The sequence below is a fragment of the Dendrobates tinctorius genome, unplaced genomic scaffold (assembly GCF_039654945.1).
Source record: "Dendrobates tinctorius isolate UK_male_01 unplaced genomic scaffold, ASM3965494v1 ptg000129l, whole genome shotgun sequence".
Taxonomy (NCBI): domain Eukaryota; kingdom Metazoa; phylum Chordata; class Amphibia; order Anura; family Dendrobatidae; genus Dendrobates; species Dendrobates tinctorius.
This window is the reverse complement of record NW_027361797.1, coordinates 24147989-24174342: the sequence shown is the minus strand read 5'-3', so window position 1 is coordinate 24174342 and position 26354 is coordinate 24147989. Positions and strand designations below refer to the sequence as shown.

At 45.1% G+C, this 26354-nt stretch overlaps 1 long non-coding RNA gene across 1 annotated transcript; it reads right to left on the bottom strand.

The window, feature by feature from the left end:
• Window positions 1-22173: 22173 nt before the first annotated feature.
• Window positions 22174-24068, bottom strand: LOC141047875 (uncharacterized). Its single transcript, XR_012219919.1, has 2 exons — window positions 23725-24068; window positions 22174-22804 (listed from the first exon to the last, which is right to left on the bottom strand). It is a non-coding gene; the product is annotated as an uncharacterized lncRNA (long non-coding RNA).
• Window positions 24069-26354: the final 2286 nt, after the last annotated feature.

Below are 26354 nucleotides of genomic sequence, written 5' to 3'. Positions count from 1 at the left end.
AAGGGCTGGCATGGCGTGGTGGGGTCGCAGTGATGGTGTCGGCAGGAAGTGTCTGCATGGACTGGTGGAGTGGCTACTATGGAGAGTGGCACTCACCATGTGGGACTTGGCTGCTGAGCTGGACTCAAGCATGCTTGACTTCATGGCAGAAGCTGAACTCATCCTTGGGACTCTGTTACTAAGCAGCGGCAACTGGTGGTGGACTCTGCTCCAAGGCTGCACCGAGGTGAAGGATCCTGTTATGGTGATGGATTCGGGTGGAGGAGAAGATGCACGCAGGTGGAGGGCTCTGTTGCAGGAGCATAAGCACAGAGCATAAAGCTAAGTGGTGTCCCCCTGTATTGTTTCTTTCCTCATGTGTGTTATTAGTGCAGTGGTGGGATTAGTCTCCGCACCGCCCAATTCCCTAGTGAGGGTTTAGGGTCAGGGCGAGCAAGGGCTTTGAGGTACGCGTGCGGCGCCCGGTGTGGAACCGGCATAGGGAACGTTAGGAGTGCAGGGACACTGGCTCAGGGGAGCTCAGGAGGTCTCCACTTCCCTTTTCCCTATTGCAGGGCCCACCATTGTTAATGTGATCCAGGTTCCCCCTTATTATTTAAATTCGCCGTACTGGAGGCGGGGTTTCCAGAATGTATATTAACGTGTAATACCTAAATTCGCCAGGTGGAGGCGGTGTATCCATCTGCACGTTTTATTATTTAAATTCGCCCCACTGGAGGCGCTGTATCCAGGGTCACGTGTGTTATGGGTCCGCCTTGCGGTATCATCTGCGTCCAGACACACGTGACCATGACATTATCACCAGCCATACAGTTTTTTTTTCTGGTGAGCTTTGGCCATGTGGAGACCGCTGAGTAATTGCTGCCGGGCCTCACTGAGGTGAGTGGGGAGCGGCAAGGTGTTTAGAGCCGCTGCAGCAGCAGTTATCACGGTCTGGGGCCTCTGCTCAGGTAACCAGGAAATCAAAATGGCGGCTTTGGCAAATTGCGGGTCTGGCAAAAGCCCCTGGAGTCGCTGCTGGGGAGCGGGACTTGCTCATGCACGTGGGCGTACCCAGGCAGGTGGGAGGAATGGTGCCCCACGGAGCTGCTTGGTGTTCCCCGAGGTGAAGGGGTGCGTTCCAGTGATGAGCAGACTGGTGTAGAGTCCGCGGGGCTTACGCCAAATCTTCAATACCACCGAAGAAGCCGCCCCTCCTGGTCGTGTGGAGGCGACCAGCGAGTGTATTTTTCCTCCATATTCCTGCGGCTGTGATCTGGCTAAAAGCCCCTAGAGTCGCTGCTGGGGAGCGGGACTTGCTCATGCACGTGGGCGTACCCAGGCAGGTGGGAGGAATGGTGCCCCACGGAGCTGCTTGGTGTTCCCCGAGGTGAAGGGGTGCGTTCCAGTGATGAGCAGACTGATATAGAGTCCGCGGGGTTTACGCCAAATCTTCGAATACCACCGTAGAAGCCGCCCCTCATGGCCGTGTGGAGGCGGCCAGTGAGTGTATATTTCCTCCATATGCGTTCCCTCTCCTCCTGGTGTGAGCAGCAGGTGTGCTGCGGGGGGAGTGGGGACAGATCTCAACCCTCGCCATTAAACCAACCCTGGGAGGCGCAGACCTCATGGTGAAGAGGGTTGGAGGGTGGTGACCCCTTGGTGAATAGCGGGGGTGTGAGTGTGGTGACACAGGGGGACGCCTCTGTTATCAGGTCCTGAATGAGTTCACCAATTTTATGACAAACGAATGTGTGTAATAAACGTTCAGGTCCGGACCTGTGTGTGAACGAGCGTGTATGTGTGCCACCAAAAAACATCTTGTGGAAGTGTGTTGTGGAGCCTGATAAGCTCATAACAAACAAACATACACATACGTAATCTCGTTCCCCAGGTCGGCGCTGTGGAGATGAGTGGTGCCTCCAATATGAACTCTATTGCCAATTCCAGCGGTGTGTTTGTCATAAACCTGAAGTGTCAGGTAGTGGTAGGGGGAACTCAGGATCTGGGCGTCCTCGCTGTAGGTGTTTCCCTAATGAGGGGTGGTCTTGAGGGTCCAGAGGCCCCTCATTAAGGAGGGGGTACTGTCATGATCTGAATTTGATCTGACAGTTTTAAAAGCACAGAGTGAATTTTTTTTCCTTTTGGCAAGTTGCCAAAGTGACTTGACTGTCCCCAGTGGTGGTTAGTGGTATCACACCTTAGGTTTCAGTTTAATGTGCACGTAATTAGGAATCAGGTGTGGGGCTCTATAAATGAGTCTCAGGGTGTGTAATCACTGCTGGTGATACTGATTCATTCTTTCATTTGAGTTGGTGAGAGCCTGGTGGAAGGATGGAGCTGAGGAGGAGTCCTGCGCAGCTTAGCCAGGGGGGACGTGTGTCAGCTATGGTGTCTGGACGAAGGGCTGGCATGGCGTGGTGGGGTCGCAGTGATGGTGTCGGCAGGAAGTGTCTGCATGGACTGGTGGAGTGGCTACTATGGAGAGTGGCACTCACCATGTGGGACTTGGCTGCTGAGCTGGACTCAAGCATGCTTGACTTCGTGGCAGAAGCTGAACTCATCCTTGGGACTCTGTTACTAAGCAGCGGCAACTGGTGGTGGACTCTGCTCCAAGGCTGCACCGAGGTGAAGGATCCTGTTATGGTGATGGATTCGGGTGGAGGAGAAGAATTCACCCCACTGGAGGCGCTGTATCCAGGGTCACGTGTGTTATGGGTCCGCCTTGCGGTATCATCTGCGTCCAGACACACGTGACCATGACAGCAGATCTCTGTCAATCTGACCAGCTCCACTACCTCCAGTAACCACCAGAGGGAGCCCAGAAAGAGAATTCACAACAATAAGCCCCTGATGGCAGAGCCGGCAGCTGATGGGGATAAAATAGGTGACAGATACCCTTTAAACATACTGGTTGATGACTGGATCATGCAGCTTTATATGAAAAACCCTAATTATTATAATGGCTGGACCTGAAATAACAAGTGCTTTTCACCTATTATGCCCCTCCCAATTCCTTGAAGATTGTAAGCTTGCGAGCAGGGCGCTCACTTCTCTTGTATTAATAAATAATGACATGATAGAGTATATGCATAATACAGACCACGTGAGCATGTCACAAATCCAACATGTGTTTCGCTTCCGCGTCGACAGGAAGTGTGGTGGAGGGGTATCGGCTGGCTAATATAGTGTGAATACAGCTGCTGCAAATGAGTAATCAGGGAAAGCATCACCTTATTGAGCGCTGTCGTGTGCACATGGCCATGACATCTGCTGCACCCTGGCAGAAAGATGCGCATCAATGAAGTGCAACAATATCACGGTTCATGATGTGGGACCAGCTAGCCAGTCAGGACGAAGCACAACAATCATGGCAGCCATCTTCAACCCCTTCCTGACATCAGACGTACTATCCCGTCCATGGGACCCGGGCCCCTTTGCCCATGGACGGGATAGTACGTCTACCGCGACGTGGTGAGCGCCGCTGATCGCGGCCGGGTGTCAGCTGACTATCACAGCTGACACCCGGCACTATGTGTCAGGGGCCCCGACACGTTAACCCCTTGCACACCGCGATCAAACATGATTGCGGTGTACCGGGGGTTAAAGGGAAGCATCGGCAGGGAGGGGGCTCCCTCCGTGCTTCCCTGAGCCCCCCACGGCAGCGCAATATGCAGCGCTGCTGCGGGGGTCTCTTTCCCTACAGGCCCCCGAATCCAAGATGGCGACGGGGGCCTTCGGGGGCCTGTAGGGAGCTGACTTCCTCAGTGCCTGCAAAGCGCTGGCATGAGGAAGTCTGCAGAACTGCCTGTGACAGATTGCTGATCTGTCACAGTGATCTGTGATGTGACAGATCAGCGATCTGTCACAGGACAGTGATGTCCCACCTGGGACTATGTAACAAAGTTAAAAAAAAAAAAAGTGTTAAAATAATTTTAAAAAAATCGCCAAATAAATTAGAAAAAAAAAAAAATATTCCCCCAATAAATCCATTTTTTTGAAATAAAAAACAAAACAAAACAATAAAAGTACACATATTAGGTATCGCCGCATCCGTAACGACCTGCCCTATAAAACTCTCCCATTAGTTAACCCCTTTAGTGAACCCCTTAAAAAATAAAAATAAAAAACGAAGCAAAAAATAATGATTTATTATCATACCGCCAAACAAAAAGTGCAATAACGCGCAATCAAAAAGACGCATATAAATAGCCATGGTACCGCTGAAAACGTCATCTTGTCCCGCAAAAAATGAACTGCAATACAGCATGGTCAGCGAAAAAATAAAAAAGTTATAGCTTGCAGAATAAAGCGATACAGAAATAATTATTTTTTATATAAAATAGTTTTCATTGCATAAAACCGACAAAACATAAAAAAACGGCCTAAATGAGGTATCGCTGTAACCGTACTGACCCGAAGAATAAAACCGCTTTATCAATTTTACCGCACGCGGAACGGTGTAAACGCACCCCCCCAAAAGATATTCATGAAACGCTGGTTTTTGTTCATTCTGCGTCCCAAAAATCGGAATAAAAAGCGATCAAAAAATGTCACATGCCCGAAAATGGTACCAATAAAAACGTCAACTCGTCCTGCAAAGAATAAGACCTCATATGACTCAGTGGGTCAAAATACGGAAAAATTATAGCTCTCAATATGTGGTGATGCAAAAACTATTTTTACAATAAAAAGCGTCTTTTAGCGTGCGACAGCCGCCAAAAATAAATACCCCCATAAATAGTAAATCAAACCCCTCGTTATCACCCCCTTAGTAAGGGAAAAATAATAAAATTAAAAGAAAATGTATTTATTTCCATTTTCCCATTAGGGTTAAGCCTAGGGTTAGGGCCAGGGTCAGGGCTAGGGTTAGGGTTAGGGCTAGGGTTAGGGTTAGGGCTAGGGTTAGGGGTGTGTTGGCGTTAGGGTTGGAGTTAGAATTGTGGGTTTCCACTGTTTGGTCACATCAGGGGCTCTCCAAATGCAACATGGCGTCTGATCTCAATTCCAGCAAATTCTGAGTTGAAAAAGTCAAATGGTGCTCCTTCCCTTCCAAGCTCTGCCATGCGCCCAAACAGTGTTTTACCCCCACATGTAGGGTATCAGCCTACTCAGGACAAATTGCAAAACAACTTTTGGGGTCCAATTTCTCCTGTTACCGTAAGGAAAATAAAAAATTGGGGGCAAAAATATCATTTTTGTGGAAAAAAATGATTTTTTTTATTTTCATGCCCGGACGTTATAAACTTCTGTGAAGCACTTGGGGGTTCAAAGTGCTCACCACACATCTAGATAAGTTCCGTGGGGGGTCTAGTGTCCAAAATGGGGTCACTTGTGGGGAGTTTCAATAGTTTAGGTAGATTAGGGGCTCTCCAAAGGCAACATGACACCCGCAGACCATTCCATCAAAGTCTGCATTCCAAAACGTCACTTCTTCCCTTCCGAACCCCGACGTGTGCCCATACAGTAGTTTTCTCCCACAAATGGGGTGTCAGCGTACTCACGACAAATTGGACAACAACTTTTGGGGTTCAATTTTTCCTGTTACCCTTGGGAAAATAAAAAAAATTGGGGACTAATTGATCATGTTTATGGAAAAAATACGATTTTTTTATTTTCATGCCCGGGCATTATAAACTTCTGTGAAGCAATTGGGGGTTCAAAGTGCTCACCACACATCTAGATAAGTTCCGTGGAGGGTCTAGTGTCCAAAATGGGGTCACTTGTGGGGAGTTTCAATAGTTTAGGTAGATCAGGGGCTCTCCAAACGCATATGACACCCGCAGACCATTCCATCAAAGTCTGCATTCCAAAACGTCACTACTTCCCTTCCGAGCCCCGACATGTGCCCATACAGTAGTTTTCTCCCACATATGGGGTATCAGCGTACTCAGGGCAAATTGGCAACTTTTGAAGTCCAATTTCTCCTGGTACCCTTGGGAAAATAAAAAAAATGGTGACTAAAAGATCATGTTTGTGGAAAAAATACGAATTTTTTATTTTCACGCCCGGGCGTTATAAACTTCTGTGAAGCACTGGGGGGGTCAAAGTGCTCACCACAAATCTAGATAAGTTCCTTGGGGGTCTAGTTTCCAAAATGGTGTCATTTGTGGGGGGTTTCCACTGTTTTGGTACATCAGGGGCTTTCCAAACGCGACATGGTGTCAGATCTCAATTCCAGCCAAAAACTTCAAATGGCGCTGCTTCCCTTCCGAGCTCTGCCATGCACCCAAATAGTGGTTTACCCCCACTTGTGGGGTATCAGCGTACTCAGGACAAATGACACAATAACTTTTAGGGTCCTGTTACCCTTGGGAAAATAAAAATTGGGGGTGAAAAGGTCATTTTTGTGGAAAAAATATGATTTTTTAATTGTACCGCTGTACGTTATAAACTTCTGTGAAGCCCTTGTGGGTTCCAAGTTCTCACCACATATCTAGATAAGTTCCTTGGGGGGTCTAGTTTCCAAAATGGGGTCACTTGTGGGGGGTTTCCACTGTTTAGGTACATCAGGGGCTCTCCAAACGTGACATGGCGTCCGATCTGAATTCCAGCCAATTTTGCATTGAAAAAGTCAAACGGCGCTCCTTCTGCCATGCACCGAAACAGTGGTTCCCCCCAACATATCAGGTATCAGCGTACACAGGACAAATTGCACAATAACTTTTGCAGTCCAATTTGTCCTGTTACCCTTGGTAAAATAAAAAAAATTGAACCTGAAGTATTTTTTTTGTGAAAAAAAGTTAGATATTCATTTTTTTTAAATATTCAAAAAATTCCTGTGACGCACCTAAAGGGTTAATAAACTTCTTGAATGTGGTTTTGAGCACCTTAAGGGGTGCAGTTTTTAGAATGGTGTCACTTTTGGGTATTTTCTATCATATAGACCCCTCAAAGTGGCTTCAAATGTGATGTGGTCCATAAAAATAAAATGGTGTTGCAAAAATGAGAAATCGCTGGTCAATTTTTAACCCTTATAACTTCCTAACAAAAAAATTTGGTTCCAAAATTGTGCTGATGTAAAGTAAACATGTGGGAAATGTTACTTATCAAGTTTTTTGTGTGCCGTATCTCTGTGATTTAAGGGCATAAAAATTCAAAGTTGGAAAATTGCGAAATTTTCAAAATTTTCGCCAAATTTCCATTTTTTTCACAAATAAACGCAAGTTATTTGAATGAAATTTTACCACTATCATGAAGTACAATATGTCACGAGAATACAATGTCAGAATTACCAGGATCCATAGAAGCGTTCCAGAGTTATGATCTCATAAAGGGACAGTGGTCAGAATTGTAAAAATTGGCCCGGTCATGAACGTGCAAACCACCCTTGAGGGTGAAGGGGTTAATATTGGAAAAAGAGTTGGTGAAGGTATTTTGTGATAATATGGCTGTAGATCACTATGCACAAAGGGGCATAGTGATATTTAATGGGAAGGGGAATTGGGATAGAGATATTGTGGGAAAAAAAAGAAAAATGTGAATGTAAATGATAATGATGGAGAAAAAGCCTAGTAAAAGGAAAGAAAGGAGAAACGTTTCTATGTGAATATGAACCGTCTGGGCAAATGAATAAAAATGCAATTAAAGTGGAAAACAAAATAATGAAATGAAAAATAAATGTGTAAATGAATGTTGATAAAAGTGAATGACCGAATGTGAGAATGATTATTCACCCAAAAGGGAACACATTTTTGTTGTATAAAAGCACATAAAATATAATAAATGTGAGTATGTGATAAAAAAAAGTGTTCTTTCCTTTTTGAGTTATTTATTTTTCTTCTTTCCTTTTCTTTCTTTTGTACGATTATTATATACATTGGGATTGTTTAGTGGTTGAGCCCCAATTGTGACATCACTCATGTGTAGCCCCGCCCCCATGATGTCACAATTGGATTCCAGTTGTGATGTCACAAGTGGGTTCCAGTTGTGATGTCACGGAATCCTTGTTTATAACCAGCGATTTTGCAGTGAGACGCTTTGTCTGGAGAAGCTGATTGTGCCGTACACAGTAAGCGATGTTCCTCCAGGCTCCAATGCTGTTTAGACTACTTCTAGTTCTCAGCGTGCTATTAGCACCTGCGGAAGGTGCTCCCATCTTTATCCGCAACCATCTGTCACAAGAGAAGATCAGGATTAAAGAAGGTAAGTGCATAACCAGATATACTCTGACTACGGGGTTAACCCCTTCCCTTCTGCAGCCAACTTTTGTTTTTTCACTTTTTCCTCCTCTACTTCTTCCAAGAGCCATAACTTTTTTCCCTTCATATTGCCGTATCAGGACTTGTTTATTTTTTTGCGGGACGAGTTGTTGTTTTGAATGACACAATTCGTTTTACCATGTAATGTGAAATTGGGGAAAGATGCAGTTTGGCTTCCAGTGTCCAGTCTAATAACACATAGAGGAGACACTGAGCATTAATACTGTTCTCTACTTGCTGGATGCACTGACTACTGCATGTAGCAGAAGGCGCCCACAAAAGACAGGCGATAAGCAGCTCAGAAATCAGATAATGTTCTTCACATGTAACATTTCACCTCCGGCCCCAGAAACTATTAGGATCCATTATTAGGGCCCAGTTTCTGAGCGTCAGGCTCCGTGTCATTAGGGGTTCTGTAACTTCTCTTCTGTGACTGGAGATTTATATGACGTCACATAATACATGGAATGGAGGATTTTTCATGTGTTACTTGTAATTTCAGGTGTCGTCTCCCATCATGTGTTTGTTCCCTATTCCAGAAATATAAAAGAACAGAACTCTGTATTGTCCATTACATATTGGCATGACGTAAAAATAATCCATCATTTTTCCAAACGAAATTCCCCTCTTTTAATAGTCATACTTGGTTCCTCAGTCCGCCCAGTCCATGTATTTGGTTTCCACTTCTGCACACATTCCAGCTCTGGTTACCTGATCACTTATGTTCTTTCTCTTTTTAGAGAATGTCACCGTGCCTTCAAAAACATCTCTTGATCCAGTCTATAGGATTGTTATACCTGCTGCCGCCATTCTCTTCGGCCTTGCAGTAATCATTGGTGTCATTGCTATCATCTGTTGGTAAGTATAGTAAGTCATGATTTATGGGCTACACAGGAGTCTGTAGAGGAAATGTCACATCTTCAGGTTACTCCAGTAATGGGAATATATAGTGTAGGCCTCTTGTGTCTCACACGTCACCCTGGAGCTGTGCCCTGTGGGTAACTGATGGGTATAGATTAGACTTTCTAGGGATTCACGCTCTCAGGTACGCATTAGGTAGCGTTCACACAGTCAATGCGGTTTGGTTCAAACTGGTGCAGTTTTATTGCTTTTACAAAATTCCAAGGGATTCCAAACAAAAAACATCATCTTCTAGGCACAAAGGTGTCACAGGAAATAGTTCATTTAGCAGGGCCGATATGTCAGTGCGGGCTCACCCGAACAGATTACAGTCCTTTCTCCAGAATCAAACTTCATACATAGAAGAGGCACGATTTCACCAGTCTTGGTATCCCCTTCAGTACGAGTCCAGCAGCCTCCAATGCCAAACAGAAGTGTTCAACTCCTGGGCACGGTTCATACTATACAGGCTGCAGCTAACACACGGTTCTCTGCCACTCCTGCACACAGACTGCTCAGCTTTCCTAGCTGACCCATGCAGTCTCCATTCACAGAGAGATCCTGGCACATCTCCCTCTCAGCTACAGCTCAAATGTTGGCTGAACACTCAGTAGCTCCAGTACACTCGACTCTACTTCATCTAGCAGACTGACAAAGATAGTGAACACAGGTTCTGGCTCTAGCAAAAAAAAAAATCTAGACGGGTGCATCTAATCAAATCCAGCAAATATCGGACTTAGCCTTGTCCTACCTGGCTCTGCTACAACTTGTATATACAGTACTTAATTAAAATAACTTGTTGATTGTCCTAGACACCAAAATGCCTGACTGGTGATCTCTCTACAGATAGGACTAGATAACATGTTTCATTCTTGCATTCTGCAGAATACAGACATGTTTTACTTTGTGATTTACAATGTGATTTTTATTTTTGCATTTTTATAGTTGTCTGAAAAAGAAGGAACCAATGAAAGATGCTGAAAGCCAATATTGTGCCAACGATTGGAGAGAGAACAACACCAATCTAAATGGTAACTACAGTCTAACAAATCTGAATCAGACGGAAAGAGGTCCAAAAAAAATTACAACAACTTAAACTAAAAAAGACCCTTCTACTAGATATAAAATTTTTATTTAAAATTATCATAAAAAGGGAGGACTTATAGATATAATAGAGTCACAGGGGGGAAGTGAACATGGCCCTAAAGCAGCCTAAAAAAATGCCCCTACCTTGCTGCAGAGGTTCCCACCCTAATGTTGCGATATGGCGCCCCCGCTCCTCGTCGGCTCTCCCTCCCAGACCCTATTATGCACCAGAAAAGTGTGATGAGGTGACAGTAATAATGAAAACACTAACAATGTAATTTTCACATTGCAAACAAAGAGGCCATTAATAAGATGGTTTTTGAACATCAGCACAAAAAAATTGTACTTTTTACGGTTACAAAAGAGGAGCAAGTTAGCTCAAATAGATAAAAATACTAAAGGGTCATAATCCCAAAAGATGGTATTAGAATACTTACTGGTATAGCGATATATAGATCAATACGGTTGATATTATTAGATAGTTTAAATTTTCATGTGATACCCTGAGGATATGGACTATAAAGGGGACAGCGCCATGCAGGATCTAAGCGCAATATTAAAAATATCACAAATAAAAGTGCAAAGCTGACGCGCTCATCAGATTTGGGTTGAAGGGACAGCGTATTGACCCTGGGGGGAATTCCAACCTAAGTCCTGGTTACTCGGTCTGCTGCACAGCTTCTGGTCCACGAGGCGATCCTCAATCGTCCGCAGGTGAATGTAAAAAAGATGCAGAAAACCAGTCTGGTGCCGGTGCTCCCGAAAATTATGTCATATGTTAAAATGGCTTATTAAAAAAGTTTTTTGTTCTACTTATACCAAGTATAATTTACCTGATGAAGGCTTTTACTCTTTTCTAGCCGAAACGCATTGTTTTTATACTTGGTATCTGTAGAATAAAAAACTTTTTCAAAAAGCCATTTTAGCACGATATAATTTTTGGAAGCGCCGGCACCAGACTGGTTTTCTGCATCTTTTTTAGATAGTTTAAATGTCAGTGGTAAATCTGGTACAAACATCAAATAGACCACCTCAATCAGGTCAGATGGCACAGATACATCCTATGTATTCAGCCAGCAAAATGCACAGTAACCAAAGGATATTCCCGGACACAAAATAGACCGAAAACAGGATTTAGTATATGTAGTATACTCCCACATCCAATATATTAAGCAGGGAGTCAAATGCACCATCACTTAGGATGTAATAGAAGTAAATCCGTTACTCAGATACCTAAACATTATTAGTAAGTATCCAGTGTAGAGGTTTGCACTCACTCAGCTACGGTTGAGGTAGGCACCGGAAGCGGTATTGCTGAAATGTCCAGGCAGGTTTATATAAACTGCATAAACCGCTGAGGATAGCAAAGCAAAAGAACCGCCTCCTCCGCCATAAAGTGAAAGCATAAAGTAAAAAGTCCATACATCATGTAGCGGGTCCACCCGCTTAGGATACTCACCAGTTATTTAGGCCCAACACACAGGAGATCCACACATCTCCGGCTCCAGACACTGAATGAGACACTCGGCCTCCATTTTATTTGCAAAGCCTGACTCCCGGGTATGAGGATATTTGAGCGGTCATTCCCACCCATCTCTTATGACTGCTCCTAAAACCCGGTCCTGGGATAGCCTAATACCTCTCTCAGCACTATATGTGCTGGAGCATGCTCCTGAGATCACATCACTGCGGCTACGAACCGCGATGACTCATATCTCCCCTCAAGGACCCATCCGGCGGCCATTTAACACCAGATGCAAACACAAAAATAGACAAAGGGATAATATTCCCTAAACCTCAGATTAATGATCAATGATTTTTTGCACAGCATGAGTAATCAAAAAACAGTGGTGCATATACACTCACTGGCCACTTTATTAGGTACACCATGCTAGTAACGGGTTGGACCCCCTTTTGCCTTCAGAACTGCCTCAATTCTTCGTGGCAGAGATTCAACAAGGTGCTGGAAGCATTCCTCAGAGATTTTGGACCATATTGACATGATGGCATCACACAGTTGGCGCAGATTTGTCGGCTGCACATCCCTGATGCGAATCTCCCGTTCCACCACATCCCAAAGATGCTCTATTGGATTGAGATCTGGTGACTGAGGAGGCCATTTGAGTACAGTGAACTCATTGTCATGTTCAAGAAACCAATCTGAGATGATTCGAGCTTTATGACATGGCGCATCATCCTGCTGAAAGTAGCCATCAGACGTTGGGTACATTGTGGTCATAAAGGGATGGACATGGTCAGCAACAATACTCAGGTAGGCTGTGGCGTTGCAACGATGCTCAATTGGTACCAAGGGGCCCAAAGAGTGCCAAGAAAAAATTCCCCACACCATGACACCACCACCACCAGCCTGAACCGTTGATACAAGGCAGGATGGATCCATGCTTTCATGTTGTTTACGCCAAATTCTGACCCTACCATCCGAATGTCGCAGCAGAAATCGAGACTCATCAGACCAGGCAACGTTTTTCCAATCTTCTACTGTCCAATTTCGATGAGCTTGTGCAAATTGTAGCCTCAGTTTCCTGTTCTTAGCTGAGAGGAGTGGTACCCGGTGTGGTCTTCTGCTGCTGTAGCCCATCTGCCTCAAAGTTCGACGCACTGTGCGTTCAGAGATGCTCTTCTGCCTACCTTGGTTGTAACGGGTGGCAATTTGAGTCACTGTTGCCTTTCTATCAGCTCGAACCAGTCTGCCCATTCTCCTCTGACCTCTGGCATCAACAAGGCATTTCCGGCCACAGAACTGCCGCTCACTGGATTTTTTTTCTTTTTCGGACCATTCTCTGTAAACCCTAGAGATGGTTGTGCGTGAAAATCCCAGTAGATCAGCAGTTTCTGAAATACTCAGACCAGCCCTTCTGGCACCAACAATCATGCCACGTTCAAAGGCACTCAAATCACCTTTCTTCCCCATACTGATGCTCGGTTTGAACTGCAGGAGATTGTCTTGACCATGTCTACATGCCTAAATGCACTGAGTTGCCGCCATGTGATTGGCTGATTAGAAATTAAGTCTTAACACACAGTTGGACAGGTGTACCTAATAAAGTGGCCAGTGAGTGTATAGCATAATATACATCACTTGTCTACAGACACACATATTATATATATATGTATTATACCTGTCGTTTTTTTTCAAAACATGATAAACCGTAGCTCTCAACGCGTTTCCCCCTGTATTTCAAGGGTTTCACCAGGCAAAAAGGTTTCAAATTAGTTGACCAAAACGATCAGAACATAACTTTGCTTCCACTGGATTCCACTGGAAATCAGTGTCACTTAATAGTCCAATAGACATGTCCCATGCTGAAGAACATGTTTTCATGATTTTTTTGTAAAAGTTTTGTATATACTAGGAGGGTCTTTTTTAGTTTAAGTTGCTGTAGCTTAACAAATCTGACATTACAGAAGCTCTCCAGCTCCATATGCATTGTCTAGTCCCTTCTAGATATATCAGTAGTGTAGTGTACATGTGATAAAATACTTACTATTTGCAATCTACTCTGTATTCCAGAGCCATTCTAGTCGTCTTCTGAACCATATGACCAAAATTCAGTTTTGTCGGCTCACACAGCGTCTTATGTCTGGTGCAGTAGCGGTTTCCCCAATGTCAGCCTATGAGACTCAGAGCGAGGTTCCATATACTTATATTGAGAAAGCAGCTTCCAGTCCTCACATAAGAAAGACATTGTGATAGCCCTAGACATAGAGTAGAAACATGATGGAAGCTTTTATTTTAGAAATGTTGATTTCAATGTTCTGTGTTACAGGAAAACATGAGGACAACATCATAATTACCATTGATGATTCTCCTCATGGACCCAGGAATGAACAGAGAGACGTCCTCACAGGCAGCAAAATGAGATATTTCCGAAAAAAACAAGGATTCCGTAAAAAGAAGTAAGTGTTTTACTATCTCAGCTCAAAGTTTATCAGAAGATCATCTTTCATTCCTTTGAAAAGGATTTAGGGTCTCGATTTATCAACTCATTTACACCAGTATTCTGACATTAAAAAGCTTTAAAATGTCACAACATTTTGGTGAAAGTCCAGTTTGCGCTAAAAGATTGTGACATTTGGCATTCTTCCACCATTTTCACCCAATTCCGATAAAGTGCCAGAGCTTGGGCAGGATGGGTGGCGTGGCAGCCTCAGCTCGTCAAATTCATGATGATCAGCGGCATTTGTTAAGCCACAAAACATGTTCCCACCATTGTGATGGGAATAGATTCATTAATTAAAAGACTGGGGTCTTGGGTGAGGAATTATTACAGCCACTAACAGTGGGGAGATTTCATGGTATTTAAGGTGCAGTATACGTCTTCTGCAAATTCTGTCTCTTGCTAAATGGTTGACGTGCAATGTTTCATCATTGTATTCCAGCAGGCCACAGAATTTCTCTATTGCTGCCCTGTCCCATTATATGGATGATTACACTTGATACAGTAAAAATATGAGTTTGTAATTTCTTCAGTTCTTTATCTACAGTACTTAATTCTATTTTTTTAGTTTGAAAAGGAATCGAGCAGGAGGACACAACTCCACTACAACGCCTTTACATGGTGGCTACCATGTGAGGATCAGGCAACCTGTGATGAAGCAAAAAAGACATAGATTCCAGGATTGGTCTCTGCTTTCACCTATGGATGTGACACTTACCAGAGTTTCTGCAGTCAGACATGTTCACCGACAAGTGACTCACCTGCTGCACAATGAGGCAGATTCCGGGCTCGGTCTCTCCTCTCACCCATAGATGTGACATTAACCGGACTTTCCGCAGTCAGGCGTGTTCACGGACAAGTGACTTACCTGCTGCATGAAGAGGCAGATTCCAGGCTTGGACTGCTCTCACCTATGGACATGACACTTACCGGACTTTCCGCAGTCAGACGTATTCACATACAAGTGACTTACCTGCTGCATGAAGAGGCAGATTCCGGGCTCGGTCTCTCCTCTCACCTATGGATATGATACTTACTGGACTTTCCACAGTCAGATGTGTTCACAGACAAGTGACTTACCTGCTACATGAACAGGCAGATTCCAGGCTTGGACTGCTCTCACCTATGGACATGACACTTACCGGACTTTCCGCAGTAAGACGTATTCACATACAAGTGACTTACCTGCTGCATGAAGAGGCAGATTCCAGGCTCGGTCTCTGCTCTCACCTATGGATATGATACTTACTGGACTTTCCACAGTCAGATGTGTTCACAGACAAGTGACTTACCTGCTGCATAAAGAGGCAGATTCCAGGCTTGGACTGCTCTCATCCATTCATATAACATTTACCAGACTTTCAGCAGCCAAGTGTATCCGCGACACAGGTGAGGTACCGGCTGTATGAAGAGACAGATTCCGGGCTCGGTCTCTGCTCTCACCTATCCAAAGCCCAAGGGAAGGGCAGTCCTTTAACCTTGGTTCCCTAAAGGTTTCCTCCACTGGGGGTTTTTCCTCTCCTGTTAAAGGACGACTCTTCGTGAGTCAAGGGCCCATCATCATCAGGGCCACATTTCAGACTGCTGTCCTGACTTCTAATGGAATCTTCCACATTATCCAACTTGAATAAAATAATTAATGAAGTCAGCGCATATCATGTATATCTGAGCTTTCTTTTATGGATCTTTACAATACAGCAGAATATACACAGCACTGGACTACTTTGTATAGTCATTACCATTACACATGACTGCTGATCGTCCCGTTTTCTCGCACACATGTAAACTAGGGTACAAGTAGTGTTGTGATTAAACCAATATATCCCCTTCTTGACATGCGATCTACATGTACGTCACATGTCTAATGCACTTCTATGGAGAGAGTTCTGGAGTATAGCCCAATTCATGTACTTTGGCATGTAAAAGTTTGGACACTCCTGGTCAAAATTACTGTTATAGGGAACAGTTAAGCAAGTTGAAGAAGAAATGATCTCTAAAAAGGCCTAAAGTTACACATGACACATTTTCTTTGCATGAACTCATGGAGATCAACAACCAACACTGTGGAGACACCATCACATGTTTCTCAACGTAGTGATTCTAGAGCAATGCCCCCATTCCTTATGGGAAATATGTAAAAACATGCAAAACACAAGCCACTGAGACACCATCACGTTTCTCAACGCAATCAATGACTAGCCAGGTCTTTCCTTGGGAAGGAACAACCACGGGAAGGGCAGTCTCCAATGAAGTAGACCACCTATGCCAAAACATGGTATCCATCCACAGACAGCTGTTTCGAGGTATTGCCCCTCATCAGTGTGGAGTAGGAAACTGGCCAGTAGGAGCAATGCCTAGTAGAAGACTGTGAAAAATGATTCTGCCCATCCCGTGGTTGTTCCTTCCCGGGGAAAGACCTGGCTAGTCATTGCTTGTGTTGAGAAACATGTGATGGTGTCTCCGCGACTTGTGTTTTGCATGTTTTTACATTTTCTTTGCATGTCAGGCAAAAAATATATATTTTCATCATTTACATGTTAAAAATTACAAAATTCTTCCTTGGAAAATTATTTCAGTTCTGTGAGATTCCAGGGCCATCTTGCTTGCACTGCTATTTTGAGGTCTTGCCACAGATTTTCAATAATGTTCAGATCAGGGGACTGTGAGGGTCATTGTAAAACTTTCAGCTTCCGCCTTTTGATAGTCTATTTTGGATTTTGACATGTGTTTAGGATCATTATCTATTTGTAGAAGCCATCCCCTTTTAACTTCATCCTTTTTACAGATTGTGTTATGTCTGCATCAAGAATTTGTTGAAATTTCATTGAATCCATTCACCCCTTTGCTCGTGAAATCTTCCCCATGCCATTGGCTGCAACACAACCCCAAAGCTTGATTCATTAGATATTTCTGATGCTGAATTTTGTGGTGATGACTCTTCCATGAAGGCCATATTTGTGTCTTCAGCAATCCTATGAACAGTTCTCACTAAAATATTGCTTAGTCTTCCAGGCCTTATCTTTACCTCCACTGCTCATATTCACTTTCATTTCTTAATTACATTTCAAACCGAGGAAAGGGCAACTTGAAAGCGCTTTGCTATCTTCTTACAGCCTCTTGCATTGTGGGCCTCCACTATTTACATTTTCAGAGTGCTAGGCAGCTGCTTAGAAAATCCCATGGCTGCTTTATTTTGGGGAGCAATGTTAGAGGAGGCTGAGTTTCTATAAAGCTGTGATCTTTGCATCACCTGGCCTTTCCTAATGGTGATAGTAAGCAAGTAGCACTCTCACAGGCTAATTAATAATCAAAACCTTGGTAAAAGTTATCTGAGCACACAAAGCTCCAAGGGTGCCCAAACTTTTGCATCCAATCATTTTTCTTTTGGTAATTTTTAAAATGTAAAAAATGACAACTTTTTTTTGCATAAAATACAAAGGAAAAGTCATCTTTAACTTTTGATCTATTTAGAGACCATTTCATCTGATAATACATAAATCTTTATTTTTATAAAGCACTAACATATTCCGCAGCGCTTTACAGTTTGCACACATTATCATCGCTGTCCTCGATGGGGCTCACAATCTAAATTCCCTATCAGTATGTCTTATGAACATACTTCCTCCAATGAAATTAGTACAATGCTATTTGATTTCCACCTGTCATCCTTAATAATTGGATCAGCTACACATCTTGCTGCCTATTAACAACTGCTGGATCTACTTACTCTCAATTTGTAATCACTGTATTGCAATGACCAATGTCATGTTCTCTCTAAATGAACGGGATTCATATAGCTTAACAAGCAGCTAAACCGCTATACCGGGGTCCAATAAGGGAGACTGTAGTTGAATCTGTGATTTATTGAACGTACATATAGATGTGTGTGGTAAAACACCGATGCTGACACAAGGGGAGTAAAGCGAAGAGGTGCTTCCAATATGCAGACTTGAAAGAAATGGCCGACTGAAGAGAAAAAGGGGCTGGGATAGACCATAATACCTTGCAAAGTTACCCAGGATACATCAAGAATTGGAGGGAAATAATACAGGAAATGCAATGCATAATGTAATGCAGTTATAGCTTTTGGCCACTAGATGGGGCTGGAAACAATAAACATTAAAATGTGGTAAACTGAGCATTATATACATGGAATAATCATTGTATGCTATCAGAACAGGTAGTTAATAGTCATTGATTATGTCGGAGACAGAACACTCCCCGTCTGACATCAAACGGATGTCACCATTCTTATTCTCCAAAGGCAACAATAGGACTAGCTCAGTCACTGGTCTGGATAATGTCTTAAGTTCACCTCCCTTGGCCATCCTGAGATTAAGCCTGGTAGATTGCCACTTCCTCCGTGGCTGCAGGGTAGACAAGCGTCGTTTGCACCATCTGTCCCAGAATGCATTGGCAAGACTTTGTACCTGCCTCCGTTGGCACTTGTAGAGGTCGTTAACATCGAATCATCCTGGAGGGGCACTGGATAGTCCTGTTTTCTGGGTTAGAAGAGTAGCTGGAGTCTTTGTATAAAGTGTAGACACCTGAGGGTGGATTTCAGCACAATGAGTCCTCTCTCACAAGTTCAAAGGTGTATGAACAACGTTCCTCAGTGTACAATAGTTTTGGTCCTGAGAGCCATGTTGTGCTCTCTAGTCGGCTTGTGTCAACTGCTCTAGTTGCATGATCTGCAGGGTTTTGATCCGTGGGGATGTAATGCCACTGCTTTGGATGGTGGATGTATCTCAGGACTAGATCACTGTCTGAGTAGAACTTGGATTGTGTCAGGTCGATATCCATCTCAGATGTGATGGACTCTGCTAACTCGATGGCTAAGACTGCAGCACAAAGTTCTAACCTTGGTATGGTGTGCTCTGGTTGTGGAGCAAGTTTGGCTTTCCCCATGACGAATCCAATGTGGCTCTGACATTTGGAGTCCAACGTTTTGAGATAGGCAACAGCAGCAATTGCTTTGACAGATCGCATCTGCAAATACAGTCTTTGGATCTGTATCTCTAGACGGCACAGGGGTGTATGGCCTTGGCACATTTAGGTTGGAGAGAGCTGCTAAAGAGTTCTTCCATGCTTACCACTGGATTCTCTTTTCAGGTGGCAGAGGTGCATCCCAGTCAGAAGTCTCCTTGGTTAAGTCTTAGTATGGCTGTGCCTTGTATAGTAACAGGAGCTGCAAAACCCAAGAGATCGTACAGGCTAGTGATGGTAGACAGGACACCTCTGCGTGTGAAAGGCTTTTCTTCCTGGCTGACATGAAAAGTAAAAGTGTCTGACTGTAGATTCCAGAGAAGCCCAAGGATGCGTTGCATTGGTGTGCGGTCTGACCCCAGGTCCAGGTCTATGAGACCGTTACACAGGTCTTGTGAAGGGAATGCTTCCATGAGTTCTTGGTTGTTTGAGGCTATTTTGTGAAGCTTGAGGTTCGAGCAAGTAAGCATCTCTTGGGCTCTCCTGAGAAGACTGATGGCAGTCTCATTTGAAGGCACGGCTTTCAGACAGTCATCAACATAAAAGTCTTTCTCTATGAATTGTCTGACATCTGACCCGTATTCTGTTTCTCCTTCTAGAGCTGACCTTTTGAGTCCATAGATGGCGACTGCAGGAGAAGAGCTATTGCCAAAGATGTGCACTCTCATGCGGTACTCTGTGACTTCTTTAGTAGGGTCATTGTCTCTGTACCAGAATAATCTTAGGAAGTTCCTGTCTCTCTCTCACAAGGAAACAATGGAACATTTGCTGGATGTCAGCGATGAAGGCAATGGAATCCTTACGGAAGTGCATAAGTACTCCCAGCAGTTTGTTATTGAGATCTGGTCCTGTCAGTAGAACATCATTCAGGGAGACATCATCAAACTTAGCACTGGAATCGAACCCCACTCTAATCTGGCCCGGTTTCTTAGGGTGGTATACTCCAAACATTGGTAGGAACCAGCATTCTACAGAGTCTTTGATAGAGGGAGCTAGTTCAGCATCAGTGCTCTTTTCCTCCCCGCCATGCTCACTGTCAGCTGGCGTGTTTTGTGCACTCCATGGAGCTGAGCCAGGGTGTAGTGCAGTGTTATGATCCGTGATGCCACATTCTGTGCATTTTACACTGACCTTACGATCATTGGCGAGATGAGTGGTAGATGAGCAGCACTTGTAGAAGATACCGTTCTCTTTCAGGAAGCTTCTGCGATCCGGCATAGATTTTCATCTGAAGGCTCTACATTTCAGGAGAAGATGAGGCATCTGATGAAGCGGGCACTGCTTGTCGGGTCTTGTGCCTTTGTCTCTGATTGAGAGCGGCCAGCAGACCTGTAATTGGAACTTGGAGAAGGAACATTAGTCTTGTGCACTGCCATAGATGTTCTGCGTGGGTTTGCAGCTGGTGGTGGTGCGGCATATGACATTGCAAAGTCAAAGCTGGGATCATTTCTGATTGCAGCTTGTTCGTGTATAAAGTCTACAAAAACGGAGAAGGGAGGAAATGAAACACTGTGTTTGTATTTGTGCGTGGAGCCATGTGTGAGCCACCTCTCCTGTAGATTGTAGGGTAACTTTTGGACTATAGGGTTAATAGGTTGCCCTCCCAGGGCTGTGGGGTACTCGGTACCGGGCCCGATTGTCATGATCCCAGTGCAGGTTTTTGAGCTGCACACCTGGGGTTAATGTCTGGAGCTCGGTGCAGGTTTTGACCTGCACACCTGGGGTTAATGATTGTGGCCTCTTTCTGGTTCTGGGAGAGCTTCTTAAACCCCTGGGAATCTTCAATCCCTGCCAGTTATACTTTTGCCTTTGGCCTAGTGTGCTGACCCCTGTGTGCCTGTTTGTTGCTATAGCTTGTTTATATGGTTCTGACCCGGTTCTGTTTCCCATTGTGTTTGCCTGTTGATTTTGTACTGCGTTATTATCTCTGTGCATGACTCATTGCCTGTGACCTGACTACTCTCTGCTCGCCCCTCTTGTACCTTTGCAGCCATCTTTGTGTGTGACTCATTGGCTACGTCTTGACTATTCTTCCTGTCTATGCCCCCTGGTAACTTTGTCTCGCGTTACCCTGCTAGGAGTTATCTTGCAGCTCCTAGCTCTGTGGAGTTTAGGCCACGCCCCTAACAGTCACGTGCTTCAGGTCCTGTGGCTCTGAAGTACGCATCTACTCGGCTGCTGCCCGCTCCACAGGTATCCTTGAGCACTGTTCGCTTTACTCAGGACACGCGCACTGGCTCAGTGAGCAAGTTCAGTGCGGTGTTCCTGACACCGATGAGCTTCAATGGGAGATGTTACGGCAGCTGGGACCCGGCCCGTGGCCCTGGGCGCCCATTGTAAAAAGGAAATGTCCAGTGTGCTTATGATGAGTGATTCGTGAAGCCACCTGTGGTGTTCGGCAATAGAGATGTAAGCCGACGCTGCAGACAGATCCTCTGGGACAGATGGTGTGGTGCAGCAGTGATGTTATAGCCCTCCACAGGCAGGGCTGTAGTCCCAGGGCAGTGTAGGTGAAGTGACACGAATATGGTGTATTGTCAGGAGCAAGGGATGTAGCAGTGCCGGGCAGGTTGGCGCAGGAATAAGTGGAGGACACCAGGGCATGTAGTTCCAAAGTTTTACTCACAGTCTGTTGCAGGTACAGGTGCCCGCATCCGTGCCGTGTCCTCCGGGTCAGGAGCTCAGTCAACTTCCAGGCAAGTGCTCCTTTCCAACACTCCGCCAACATATGTGCCTTTTCTGAATGTCTCCTCTTATAGCGCCTTTGAATGAAGTACTCCTAGTACTGAGTTACACTGGAGTTCCTCCTGTCAGATGTTCCTATGAACTCTACTTGTACAGCAGACAGCTGTAGCTGTGACGAGTGTCAGCTTACGCTGAGTCGTTCTTCTTAGAAAGAGTGGACCCTCTGGGCCATGGCACCCAGCCACCTAGGGCGAGCTGACCTAATGAAAACCACCCCCTATACAGGGAGTGTCAGGGGCAAGACCAAAGGGGTGAGCCACCACGGCAGCTGGACCAGACGGCCAGCTCAGGGAAACAAGACAAGGCAAGACGAGTCATTAATTCAAAGAAACTTCATTCAGGAAGACTTCAGGTACAACAGGTGCAAAACGTGGACACACAGAACATAAGGTAAGTTGCGTGCAAGAGCACGCCGAGGTCCAAGACTTGAGGAACTCTTCAGGGTGCAACAGGAGCAAACGTGAACACACAGAGTTCGTGAAACAGGGTGCGTGCAATGGCACGCCGAGGTCCAAGCATGGAACGTGCAGATGGTACGCGGACATCGGACTCCGGACAACAGTCCTAGATCAACCAGGGCATCAGGGTTTGTAGCTCAGAGGATGATCGGCAGGATCCGGACATCCAGAAGTCAACCAGGGTTCCATGCAAGGAAACAAGATAGAGTTAGTGACATGGTGCGTATTAACGGACACTCCAGGATCAGGTTCACAAGACAGAGACTTGCGCATGCCGAGGAGCTTGCCAGGGACGGGTCAGGTTCACAGGGCGATGGCCTGCGCATGCCAAGGGGCATGCCAGGGAGAGGCACAGAGTATGGTGGCATCGGAATCCAAATGCTGGCATTGACCGACAGGGTCCAGGTATCTGGCTACGGACATCAGGCCGCAGTCATCTAGGTCCGGACCTCTGGCAGCGGTCGGCAGGTTATGGAATCCGGCAGGCAAACTAGGGTACAGAAAGGAGCAAAAGGAGACAAAGGCTTTGTGCAAGAGTAGCACGAAAAGGCACAGTGTGAGAGCCAGCGTGCGTGCAAGAGAGCACGGAGACCACGGCGGGGGCACTGGCAGGTGGTACTGAGGATGGCAGTTGCAGGCGGGCACGACTAGAGGCGGCACCGCTGCGGGGCCACGCAGCCAGACCACTATAGCACTGGACGGGGCACGGCTGGGGCACACAGGCGAGCACGGCTAGAGGCGGCACGGCTGAGGCACACCAGGCAGGCACAGGCGACCAGGCACGTGCACGGAGCCACAAGGCAGGGCTAGGCAAAGGGTACAGGACAGAGCCACATGCGAGACAGCATGGCAAAGCCTAGTACGAAAAGGGCGCACGAAACATCAGGGACAATACAAAGAACGAGGCAGAGACCTGCGCATGCAAAGAGCATGCCAGGGACAGTCTAGCAGCGGAGCGTAGGCCGAAGCCCAGAGCCGGGCCAAGGAAGGACCTTGGGACTAGACAGGGTACAGAGCGAGGCCTGCACGTGTAGAGACACGTCAGGGCAGGGTACAGAGACGAGGCCTGGACGTATAAGGACACGCCAGGGACAGAGACAGAGGCAAGGTACCTGAAGCCACAATGCAGAGCGAGACATGACACGAGGACAGAAACACGTAACAGAATCAGAGCAAACATGGACTACAAGACAAAGCAGAGCAGGGACACAACATGGCACGAAGGACAAACACTAGACAAGACAAGAGACGGAATACGAGCACGGAGCGTGTGCAGAGACGCACGACAGAGCAGAGTGCAAGGGCACAGAATAGAGGGAGTGCCCCACAGACCAAGCAGCCATGCAGGAACACAACACAATACTCAGGCCCTGAGCAAAGGAAGGGGTGGTCTGATATAGGGCATAGCACCTCCTCTTCCAGGTCAGGACCAGGGGAGCACTTCCGGGTTCAGATCCACAGGATAACAGAGTGCAGTCACATGATCAGAGTTCCAGACATGACGAGACGACTGCAGATCCAGTGCTGAAACCTAGACAGGTCACATGATCAGAGTTCTAGACATGATGAGATGATTGCCATACCAGACAGTGCAGGATCTTTAGGAAAGGTCACATGATCAGCGTTTCAGACATAACGAGATGATTGAATACAAAGAAGAAAAATTCCAAGACAATAGTGCTTATCCTAATTAAATATATTACTTATAGTAAACCAATTTATACACACCGAATGGACAAATATAGGATAATTCGGAAAACTAAACTAAACAAACTGCGAGAAATCGAACTGATATCCAAAAATATTTTATTATTAAAACATATAATGTATATATGTACACATGTATATATAAAAGAAAGGGTGGTAATCCCAATACCCGAATGGAGGAATACCGGGAAACAATATGACATTAATTATAATAATAAAGTGTCCCCAAATAAAGTAATGTACTATAATTTAACTAAAATGTGTACAACATAGCATAATTAAATCGAATGGTGTAACCACCAATAATGTGTAACTAGTAACAGTACCCACAAATATGGGCATGTATTATATTGCAAGCTAGTGCTAACATGAAAAATGTATATAAATATATGAACATACAGTTACATGTTACACATTTGTATATTATAAACAACTCGATAAGCACCAATGTGCTACAGGCCAGATAGCCCTGCCATATTGCACACACCTGAGTAAAATGTAAATTAAATGGAAAACACTGGAGTATACAATGCCACAATGCACTTAAATATATTTGAAACTAGTGCCACTTAAATATACCAATACCCCACAAGTAAGATAGCCGTGCCATGATGCCTACAATTATGATAGACACATGTCCAAAAAGGGGCTCTAGATACCTTGTAACTGTTAATGTCAAGTTCCCAGTATACGTCCGACCCCGACGCGCGTTTCGGCGTCTGCCTTCATAAGGGGGCGTCTGCCTTCATTTAAGTGCATTGTGGCATTGTATACTCCAGTGTTTTCCATTTAATTTACATTTTACTCAGGTGTGTGCAATATGGCAGGGCTATCTAGCCTGTAGCACATTGGTGCTTATCGAGTTGTTTATAATATACAAATGTGTAACATGTAACTGTATGTTCATATATTTATATACATTTTTCATGTTAGCACTAGCTTGCAATATAATACATGCCCATATTTGTGGGTACTGTTACTAGTTACACATTATTGGTGGTTACACCATTCGATTTAATTATGCTATGTTGTACACATTTTAGTTAAATTATAGTACATTACTTTATTTGGGGACACTTTATTATTATAATTAATGTCATATTGTTTCCCGGTATTCCTCCATTCGGGTATTGGGATTACCACCCTTTCTTTTATATATACATGTGTACATATATACATTATATGTTTTAATAATAAAATATTTTTGGATATCAGTTCGGTTTCTCGCAGTTTGTTTAGTTTATGACAAGATGATTGCAGAACCAGACATTGCAGGATCCTAGGAAAGGTCACATGATCAGCGTTTCAGACATGACGAGATGATTGCAGAACCAGACAGTGTAGGATCCAGGCAGGGACACACGATCAGGGATTCCAGACATGACGAGAAGATCACAGAAGGCAGAGCAGAAACGCAGGCATCCTGCAGCTCAGACATGAGGTGAGTGTGCACACTGCTCTAGGGAACATGCAGGATAGCAGACGAGATATGCACATGCACATCGCTCCAGGAGTTCTTGAGACAAAACAGACATGGCAGACATGATGGACATGACAGTACCCCCCTCCTTAAGCCTCTTACCGGGGCTGGAAAGAAGAAAAAAAAAATTCTTCGGCAGAAACCAGAGTTTAGTACAAAACACTCCAAGAACGTTGATCCGACATCTGAAACGGACACCTGCACCGGTCAAGACACAGGAGCCACGGACGAGACACGGGGATCCAGTGAGGAGGACTGCGGGTAGACAAGCAAGTCTTCTTACTCTGGCTGCCATCATTTCTAAACGAGTTCAGAGGTCAAGGGCCGGGTCTGATTTACATCAGAATAGTGGCCGGGGTACCGCCATTTTTAAGCGAGTTCAGGAGACATAGACCAGATTCTTCATCAGACGGGTAGCCGAGGTACCAGCGGAGTCCATGGCCTGAGTATTCTGAGACAAGTGTCAGCTTACGCTGAGTCGTTCTTCTTAGAAAGAGTGGACCCTCTGGGCTGTGGCACCCACCCACCTAGGGCGAGCTGACCTAATGAAAACCACCCCCTATACAGGGAGTGTCAGGGGCAAGACCAAGGGGGTGAGCCACCACGGCAGCTGGACCAGACGGCCAGCTCAGGGAAACAAGACAAGGCAAGACGAGTCATTAATTCAAAGAAACTTCATTCAGGAAGACTTCAGGTACAACAGGTGCAAAACGTGGACACACAGAACATGCCGAGGTCCAAGACTTGAGGAACTCTTCAGGGTGCAACAGGAACAAACGTGAACACACAGAGTTCGTGAAACAGGGTGCGTGCAATGGCATGCCGAGGTCCAAGCATGGAACATGCAGATGGT